Raw genomic sequence first — 10,669 nt, 5'->3', positions numbered from 1 at the left:
GTCTCTGTGTTGGTGAAAAATAACTCTAGGGAAAAATATGAAGTAGGCAACATTTTCTTCCTTTCCTTCAACAAGCCTCGGTTCCCTTTCTTTCTATCAAGATATTTTTCCAGGATATAGTCTGATGACCTCACCCTCAAATATGAATGACTCATATTTCTTAATGTTTGATTAGAAATAAAAAGGCTTTACATATAAAGAATGAATTGTTATTGCTGAAATAAAGGCCATACTGTGCAATGTGATATAAAGGGAGGTAAATTTTTTAAAAAATTTCCTAGTTAAAAATCTGCATTGAAAATCATTATTTTTGTGGAATGAAGGTTAATGTGTGTTTCTTTGGTGAGGCCATAGCTTCTAGTTTTTGGTAAAACATCAGTATAGATAGATGTTGCCCTGAAGGTGCCTTTTTGATAATCATTGATATTCCAAGTTCTTTGCCTGGGTTTCATATTACCTTTTTAATCTTCAAATGAAGTTCTGAGAAACATATTTAGTGTTGTGCTTTATTAGAGGCTCATCGTTATCACTTTGATAATGTCTAGTATCCAGTGAAGATTGTGGTTGTCCTCATTCAGAGTGTGAGCTCGTGGGGAGGGATAAAACTCTTCCCTTGTGGGAGTTAGTTGAGGAGATGAAGCACTGTGGCTTCCTAACTCAGGCAGGTAGATGCTCCTGCAGACTGTTTACAATTGAAAAACAGGAACCGGAGCAAGTGTTTGTGCATCTCTAAAACGTAGTTGAGGGGATTCGTAAACACCTGGCGGCATCGTGGGGAAACCAGTTCAAGTCCAAGTTCAGCTCATCAGAGATGAGCCAGTTAGACATATTGGTTATGGAACACACATGCCTGTGCGTATGCACACACAAACACACTAGTGTATCCACAGATACTTATTTTAAGAAGTTAGCTGAAGAGACTGTGGGAACGGCCGAGCTGAAATTTGTAGGGCAGGCTGGTAGCCTGGAAACTCAGGAGAGAGCTGGCCTAACAGTCGTGAGCCCGACCTCTGCATCACACTGAAAACCCATGTAGGGCATCTGTGTCGCAGCCCTCAGGAAACGTCTGGGAACCTGAGTGTGTGCTCCTAAGACCTTCTGATTGATGTCTGCTGGGTTAAGTGATAGGAGAACAATATCTACACTGATGTTTTACCCAAAACTGGGTACTGTGGCCTAGCCAAATCACACATTTTTCTTTATGGATACACAGGGCTAGTTTAGTGGAGAGAATGGAATGGGGCGTGAGTGAACAGCTTTTCATTCATTCTGTGCAGTGTTTGTTTTTCAGATAAAAGTCATCACTCTTTTTTTTGATGTTGCCATACATTTTGACACATTCTTTTTTTTAACTGAAAATAAATTATTATTTTTTTATATGGCCAGGTGGTGGTGGTGCACACCTTTAATCCTAGTACTTGGGAGGCAGAGGCAGGTGGATCTTTGAGTTTGAGACCAGCCTGGTCTACAGAGTGAGTTCCAGGACAGCCAGCGCAGTTACAGAGAAACCCTGTCTCAGGGAAAAAGAAGAAGGAGAAGGAGAAGGAGAAGGAGGAGAAGGGGAAGGAGAAGGAGAAGAAGAAGAAAAGAGAGGAAATAATTTTTTCATACAATACATTCTGATCACAGTTTTCTCTCCCCCAACTCCTCCTAGATTCTCTTCACTTCTCCACCTACCCAACTCTCATGCCTTCTTTCTCTCTCTCTAAACAAACCAAAGTAAAAACAAAATAACAAAGAAAAAGCACAGGAAACACACACATAAAGAAAACCCATAAAAAGATAAACTCAAAAACCCATAATATACAAGCAAAACACCAACAAAAAATGCCCAAGCAAAGTGATATATATATAAATAAAATAATATGAGATGAAAGTACCATTGAGTTCCTTTCGTGTTGGGCATCTCCAGCTGGGCATGGTTTGTATACCCAGTGAGGCTCCATTGGAGAAAACTAACTTTTCCTCTGTGAGGAGGTGACAGTGGCGGGTAGCTTCTGAGTTCTCAGCACTGGGACCCTGTCTTGCTTCAACCTGGGCCACAGGCTCTGTGAGCTCATCAGTCCTGATGTGTTTTGACACATTCTTTGCTTATATTATTGTTAGAGGGAGCCTTACACCAGCTGGGAAGCCCTTGATGAGAAAAGGAGGATTAAAAACAAAGCAGGCAATATTTCAGGGTCAGGAGGGCCGCCGGGCAGGGGAGGAAGGTCTGGGGATTGGAATTCACACAAGTCATCCATGCACGGTAGGAACAAGCAAGGAGAGCCAGGGGGCTCCGAGCTGGAGCAGAGGGCTGTAAGTGAGCAGGGCTGGGCTGTGGGCACTGTGGATGAACGAATGAATCCGCTCTCTGAGCACAAAGGAGTCAGTAAAGGGTCAGAAGAAATATAGTATTGTTACTTTGTGTTTTTAAGCATAATACTATCATGGCTCCTAAGTTGCTGCAAGACTCATATTAACGTGACGCATCCGTTATGGTCGGTGATACAGCTCTCGTGAGAAAGGTGATCGTGCACAAAAGGTTTATGCACTTGGTTCTCTGTCTACGTGAGGAGAGGACAGAGGAAGGACGGAGTGGTTCAGTGAGACTGTCACCAGCGTGCTGTGACCTGTCCAGGCCCGGCATGCTGCTGACTGTTCCAGCTTCTGTAAGCCACAGCTCGCCATGGGCCCGTCACTGCGCTGATGCAGGTCCCTTGGAGGTCTCTGCCTTCCTAACCTTGTCTTAAGGCAGTTAGAATGATCACGTGCCTTCACAGTTCCAGCATCCAGACTGCTCCTTGTGTGGATTGCTTGGGACCCACCTGCTCACCTCTCTTCTCTGACTCCCATACTTACTCATTTCTGCTTAATTTCCAACTTTCTCACTGGCCATCGTGAAATTCCTTCGCTTACCACCCTGTCAGCCACAGCTCGGCCAGCCTTCCACTCAGTTTCTCTTTTTCTATTCTCTAAATATTTCTCGAATCCATTGTTCCCCTCCATCGCTAATCTCGGGGATATAGTTCAAGCTTTCATTATTTATTGCCCAACAGGTCTATTCATTACCCTTCTGTAATTATCTTAATACCTGGTAATGAGCAGGTGGCAGTGAGCAGCACACAAATGCATTCTCTTCTTTCCTGGCTTTAGAATAATTCCAAATAACCTTAAAAATTACTACCATCACTGCTACTACTATTCATGCATGAGTGCTCCTGCCATGGTACGCATGTAGAGATCAGAGAACAGCTTTCAGGCGTTGGTCCCTCCCTCCCATAGGTTCTGAGAATCAAACTCAGGTCATCCGGCTTGCACAGCAACTGCTTTTACCTGCTAAGCCATCTTGCAGGCCCCAAAGTAACCTTAAAAAATAAAAAAAATAGTACTGGGGAAGAAGAGAAAAGGAGGCATTTTTAGCCCTGGTTGGAAAGTGTTCCTCCTTGAATCCCAGTGCACATGCGTCCCACCTGCTGAAGCCAGGCTGCAAGAACCGGGGTTCTAATGTGCATGAGAAGCAGCTACAGTCTAGACAATGAGACACTGTGGTGTGAGATATATTATTCATTTTTGGTTTTGTTTCAACTCAAGTTCTAACTTCTAGAACTCTGTGGCTTTCTAAATGGCCCCCACTTCTTCCACTTCTCCGTGGAGGGTTGTCCCATCAGGTGTATGTCAAAGTGTAAAGGAATGGGAGGGGACATTTGTGGCTTCGGGTTGTGCCTGACTCCCCAGCTCCACTCCCCGTGACCTCCTCTGTAGAACTTTTAGACTGCTTCTGGGTTATGATCTGATCCCTGTAGCCTCTGAAATTTTGACTCTGTGCCACTCAATAGCTCTTCCTCTGTAGATCCGTTTCTAGGACTTAAGAAGTTCTTAATTGAGGCCCCACAGATGCTCCCCCTAGCTCAAGGGTGTCTTTATGATTTTTAGGGGGCTGGGGAATCTGTTTTCATCTAGAGACCTGCACCTCTTTGTACAGTTTTAGTCTTAACAGGTCAAGGTTAGTAAAAATTAAAAAACAGGTGTTCTCTTGCAGGCTGATCTTGCTCCCTGCCCTGTCCGATACTTTCTATAGGGACAGCTAGGAAGGGAGGAGCCCATGTTACTTCATGAGAGAAAGATCTATTGCAAAGATGTGGAGAAACGAGGCAGCCCTCTGGATGCAGAGACTTTCAGCCAGCCATAGTGGTTCTGGCTGGATTTCTGAGTTGATCTGATTGGTGCATCTTAGGGAGAAACTAAACGTTGGTGAAGGGATTTAGAATGCGCTTAACATGAACACCCTGGTGGGCTTGGTGGTGGTGCTGTGTGTGGTTGGATTGGCCTAGAGTTCAGCACCCCTGCTAGGTCAGAGGCAGTGTGTCTCCTTGTGCCCAGCCATGGTTAGTTACTAGGTTCCAGTCAAGTGTTGTTTAAAGTGGCAGAATTGTCTTCTTACTGCACATGTGGCAGCTTTTTCTTCTGAATGGGAAGTGAGGTTCCTGAGTCCTAAAGTTTCAGGCTTTGTTTCAGTGCAATAGCAAAAGTTGTGCGTGTGTTTTCATGAAGAAGTAATTCTTGACTTAATAACTGCTGGACGTGAGAGCATCAGTTTGTGAAAGCTGTTAGCAAAAGCAATTTTCTGCAATTTCATTAAGGAAAACAGGTAATGAAAATGGAAGCATAAGGACCCATAAAGACACAACCTTCCTTACATGTCAGGAGGGAACAATTAAGCATCTACAGTTTTTAAAAATGCTGGTATGCTGGTACATTTAGTCTTTTACTCTTATCTCTAGTAGTGGAAACAGTGAATTAAAAACAAACAAACAAAAAAAGGAGTATGTTGCAAAGACACAAGGGTTCCCCCAAAGAGCAGAACGTTTTAACTGCTAAGTCTGGAGAGGACAGAATAGGGAATTTGATGGACTTTGTCTCTTGAGAGACAGCAACAGTCATACAGTCAACCTGGTCCCCGCTGTCAGTCTGCCGCTCTTGGATCAAGGAAGCAGGAGTAGGTAGCATCACCTAATAGCTAAAATGTAAAGAATGCCATTTCTTCTGCCGTTACAACTGTATGCATTAGCACTGCTGTGTTTCCTGTTTCTCAGATGAAACAATGAAAGCCCACAGGAGCCAGGCAATTTCCTCAAGGTCACACGGGTATTAGCCAGCATTCACTCTGCCCTAATATACGCAACTGCAGATTTCTACGAGACAGCGTAGATGGCAGATGGGCTGTGGTCTCTGCCAAGGGGCTGCTTTTATGCCTCAGGGTGTACACAAGATGTGACCAGAGTCCGGGTCTCCTTTCTAACGGGAACAGTACCCACATCCCGGTTATGAAGTAGTACTTAGAATCAAAGTCTCTCTCGTGACATTGAGTAGGTGGGTAAATGCAGGTGAATTCAAACCAGCAGGAAGTCAGTAGGTGTCCAGGGAGATTCCTGGGAAGCATGAGCCAGCATCCTTAGTGTGACACAGTTCTCTAACATTTCCTGGGAATTAAAGATCTTTACTGTAATAGAGGAGATTAACTCAGCACTTAGAGAAAGGTGATGTCACCTGGTGTTTATTGGATACCCATTTAACTAAAATATTCTATAGCTGCCTCCTTTTTGTCTTTTTCTGTCCGTCCTCTATAGTTCCTGTTTTATTAAAAACACTTGGAGCCAGGCGGTGGTGGTGCACACCTTTAATCCCAGCACTTGGGAGGCAGAGGCAGGCGGATCTTTGTGAGTTCAAGGCCAGCCTGGGCTACAGAGTGAGATCCAGGAAAGGCACCAAAACAACACAGATAAACCCTGTCTCAAACAAACAAACAAACAAACAAACAAACAAACCACTTTCCCTCCCGTTCTGTTGCTTAGCATTGTGCCTCCTTCCTTCCAGCCTTTATCTTTCCTTTACTCTCTGAGTACAATGAATTAATGACAGGCTTCTCATACTAGTGTATCATTAAAGAAAGGAAAAGGGCCAGATGAAGACTGTGTCACAATGAAAAGCGCATGTGTTCCACCCCTGAATTTTCATATGAAGTCTCCTTAGTGTTAAATATTTGCAATTAATTTACCTTTGAAAACTGCCAGGCTATCCAGGAGGTAGTGGCGCACGCCTTTAATCCCAGCACTCAGGAGGCAGAGCCAGGTGGATTTCTGTGAGTTCGAGACCAGCCAGCCTGGTCTACAAAGCAAGATCCAGGACAGGCACCAAAACTACCCTGTCTCGGAAAACCAAAAAAAAAAAAAAAAAAAAAAAAAAAAAAAGAAAAAGAAAAAAAAAAAAAAGAAAAACAAACAAACAAAAAAACCTGCCAGGCTGGCCCCAGTATACCCACTTAGGCCAACCTTTGCCAGCCCTTGGCAATCCTGGGTAGTGTTCTCCCAGAGGTGTGCCATTGCTGCAGTTTGGTGGTCCAGTCAGAGTCCATGATTCCCTTGTAATTGACTTACTGTATGAGTGTTGCTATAGTATTCCCAGATGATACATTTGAAACTGAATTTGTAAGGACAGATACTTCCTTGTAAGTCTGCTATTTTATCCCCCTGTACTTCCGGCAGCTTTCAGATTCCTTCAAGGAAGGAGCCTACAGATAGGAAAGATAGATTTTTAACTGACTGACATAAACAAACATCACCGTAAAATGCAAGATTAAGTATTGTCTAGTTACAGAAGTGTCTTGGTATTTTATTTGTGGTTCCGATTTCTGTTTTGTGGGGCTATTTTCAGAGATGTGTTTGCTTTTCTCTTTGGTAAATTATTTAAAATGTTCTTCCTACAAAAAGTCTATTTGTAGATACTTAAATACAAACTAGTCTTTGATGTCTGTATTTCCATACCTTTGTCTTTTGAGGTAATTCTTGCTATATAGCCCATTGCCTTTGGAGGGTACCCAGTGCCAAAGACAATTTCCTGGCAGTTTTTCACAGACCAGGCTGTGCAGGCTGGGCCACATCCAGTTAGGCAGTTCCACTGTCCTGGGACTTCAATTAAAAAGTTATTGTTCATTTTAAAATGTCACATTATGTAATTATCCCGGCATTAGGAGATTTGGGTTGTTTTTGTACCACATAAATGAGCTGGCTATCAGGAAAGTTAGAGCGAATCATTTAGTGATCTAATTTGGTTGTTAAAATTGGTTTAGTTTCCCAGGTTGTAGAAGACACAGCTCAGGGTTGGTTATCAGAGCCTGGTGTTTTTATTTATTTTGGTTATAGTGACTCAACATGAGCACAGAGGTAGTGCACACCCATTTTCGGGGGAGGGGGTGACAAAATGTCAGCCTTGTCTTCACTGCCCAAATCACCCTTTCACTTTCTGGTGAACCACTTCCTTCCTAGTCCACATGTTATCAGCAAATGGTGATGACAGAGGGGCTGTGAATTGGAGTCCTAACCCTGGGGTCAGGGGGCCAGAGAATCCTATACATTTGCTAATGCGGTTCAGTGTAAGTGTTTGTTTGCTTTGCCCTGGGAGGAGGCTTCAGTGGGCTCTGCTTACTTTTTAGTGGTGCTCTTGAGCCCCAAACGTAAGAGTTTCCATATCTGATACTTTCTCTGGACATTTCCTTTTGGTGATTTTTTTATTTGTTTGAATTTAAAAATCATAAGAAACAAATGAAACATGTTGCTTTCTCATTGCGCAGACATAACCACTGTTTAATAGTACTATATCATCAGTCTTTATACACACAAGTGGGTACACATATGTGTATGGATTTTTAAAGGTTTCATTGTATATGAATTATTTCCTCTTTGTTAAATGTAGATGAACATTTTTGGTTCCTTGCTGCAGAGTAACCCATCGGATAGATACAGTATATTTAATTAATCCCCTTTGGATGCACATGGATATTTGTATTTTGATAGGAGTCAATCTTTAGGCAACCAGTAGAATAAGAAATAGGAACCTGGGGCTTTTGCTGCTCCTAGGAGCCTTTTTCCTTTGTCCTACTGTTTGAAGTCCCCATCAAAGGTCAGGCTCGAGGGTTTGGGTCAGAGAACTGTTTACTTTTCTTCAAACGAGTAAAACACAGTAATGTTCCTTCTCATACTATTCTCTCCAGCCCCAAGGTAGTGACATGATTTGGCAAGTCACTGCAGATCAATAAGGAATATAAAAATTTATATGAGCTCTCCACTTTGAAGTAGCTTCATTTAAATAGTCTCAGTTTTCAGCTTTCAAATGGGCTTTAATTTTGTAGAGTGCACCTCCAGTTCTAAAAGTGATTTTGTGTGTGTGTGTGTGTGTGTGTGTGTGTGTGTGTGTGTGTGTGTTTGGAAAAAAGTATAATACTCTAACTGTTAAAAGTCTTGAACCCTGTAGACAAGAAGGGACACTACTGCTTATAAATATGTCTGACATAAATGTGTGTGGTCTGCACGTCCCTATAGTAAACTTGGTCCTGGCTATTCTTTTCTTACTGTTCTCTTTCATCTAGTTATCAAGGACAGGAGCAGATTAGAGCCTGTGCCAGTCAACACCCTTGGGTCCAGGGTACTAACTGTTCCCATCTGGCTGTAGGTGATTAATAGTGTTGGTGTCATGGCATAAATCACATTTTGTTGTTCAGTCAGCTGAGACTCTGACCATTAAAAAAATTTACTCTACAAAAATCAATAACCAGTGGTTTTTGGAAAGGAGCAGTTATCCCTTCCACCTCAGTAGAGATTAACCAATTACTGGTCTCACTAGATAGTGTGGACGTAGAATCTCAGAGATAAAGGATGGCCTTAAGAAAGGACAAGTAGGAAGCCTTTTTGAGGAACAGGGGGCCACCAAAGAACCCCAATATCCCCACAAAGTCCTTAAGAATGCCACCCTTCCCTTTAGGTTCCGCCAACAGCAAACCCCAGATATCTAACTCAAGTTGAATTTTCAGAGAAACTTGGGGAAATAAATTGGGTTGGTAACAGCCAAAGGCCACACACAGCTCTCCATGGACTGTAGCTTAAAATACAGAAATTCAGCTTTATTTATTTACTTTCCTCAGGTCTGCTTACTGCCTGCCTATTACTAGGAAAGTGAACATAAACTAAATAAGTCTTAGCATGCCCCGTTTTGTAGGGCTGTACGAACTTTTACAGTAGTAGCTTTGGCCATGAACAGCTGTGGTTTGAACGGAAGGCTGTCCGGTCAGTGGTCCCGATTCGGTTATAGTCTGTTTCACAAGCCGTGTGTGGGTGCTTTGGATGTTGCTCACACAGCCCATTGGTGCGCAGTTGCTAGTGTTTTTGCCTCAACTTGGAGCCTGCTGCACCCAGCTGATTTCCGCCTGCCTGCCGCTTGCTGCTTCGGAATCCATGGCTGCAACTTGCATCTCAAGGAATTCAAGTTATGCGCGTTTGGCATCTTCACCTTGAGCCTCAGCAAAGAGGCAAATGAACACTTTCCCCTTCAGTACTTTTTAGACTTTTTAATCTAGTTCACAGCACAGATATTTGGTATCTTTTCTCCTGGAGCTGCAGGTTGTCTAAACAGTCACAGACACAATCTAATAAAAAAGGAGTAACACCATGGGCCTTTTTATGAAGAAAAAAAAAAAAAAAGTCCCGAGCCTGTGGGTACCAAGCTCCTGCTGAATCTGGGAGGGATAGCCTTTAGGCAAAGTGTTTTTGGTAAAAGTCTGTGTTTCTCATCTTACTCTGTGATGGCTGCAGCTGAGAAGAGCTGGGCTTCCTGTCACTGCACTGTGTCCTTCTCATTTACATTATTGGCAGTTGTTCCCTGCTGGAAGTTTAAATTATCTCAAGAACTCTAAACTGAGTTCAGATGTTTGTTTATTGGCGTTGCCTTCGGCTTTTGAAAACAGGCTTTTGAAAACAGGCTTTTGTGTTCTCCAGTCTTAAGAAAAGGCTCTTCTCAGAATCAGCCCTCCCTCCCTCCTCGCCCTTTTCTGGGAACCTGCTTCAGTCTCGTGCAGCAAATTAAATAAAGAGGACCCAGGGATCAAAAACTGGTTAAAAGGAGGTTCCTGCGACTCGGCAGCGGCTTGAAACGGAAAGGAGGTGGGACCCAACATCCTGCATTTGTGCTTTGTTTTTGAAACTTAAAGTTAGTTGCCCTAATGAATTAACCAGAAGGCTAGTAATGGAAAATGTTTCTCCCGTCCTGGTGGGGGAGCCAGATACTGTAGATTTGTCACAGGAAGGCTGTTGATTCTGGCTTCATTGTTGGTTGGGCCAGTCATTTGTTGAGCTGGTGGCTGGAGCGCAGGCCACACACTTCTTCCTTCTGGTCTTCATGCGTCGGGACTGCTTGCTTATTGTTTCTGTTGGAGCCGACTTGGCCAAGAAAACATGGTGAGCCCCGGAGTCCGTCTTGTTTTCATTTGCGTGTGTGTTCTCTGGGGGGCAGAGCAGTTCGCAGGCGGGGAGGGGGCCGAGTTACCGTAATTGATGGTCGGTTGTGAGCGAGGATCGTCTGTGAGCATTCTGTCGCTAATGCTTTTCCTGTGTCATCCTCCTCAGAGCTCCGGGAACGCGTCCTACCGCTGCTCCATGTCCTCCTCTGCGGATTTCTCTGATGAGGATGATTTCAGCCAGAAATCTGGCTCAGCATCTCCAGCTCCTGGAGACACCTTACCCTGGAATTTGCCTAAACATGAGCGGTCCAAAAGAAAGATTCAAGGGGGCTCGGTGCTGGACCCGGCTGAGAGGGCTGTGCTTCGGATAGCAGGTAAGTGGGGGAGGGGATGGAGTGGTGA

Source organism: Peromyscus eremicus, chromosome 16_21 (assembly GCF_949786415.1).
Source record: "Peromyscus eremicus chromosome 16_21, PerEre_H2_v1, whole genome shotgun sequence".
NCBI classification, from domain to species: domain Eukaryota; kingdom Metazoa; phylum Chordata; class Mammalia; order Rodentia; family Cricetidae; genus Peromyscus; species Peromyscus eremicus.
This window is presented reverse-complemented; position numbering follows the sequence as displayed.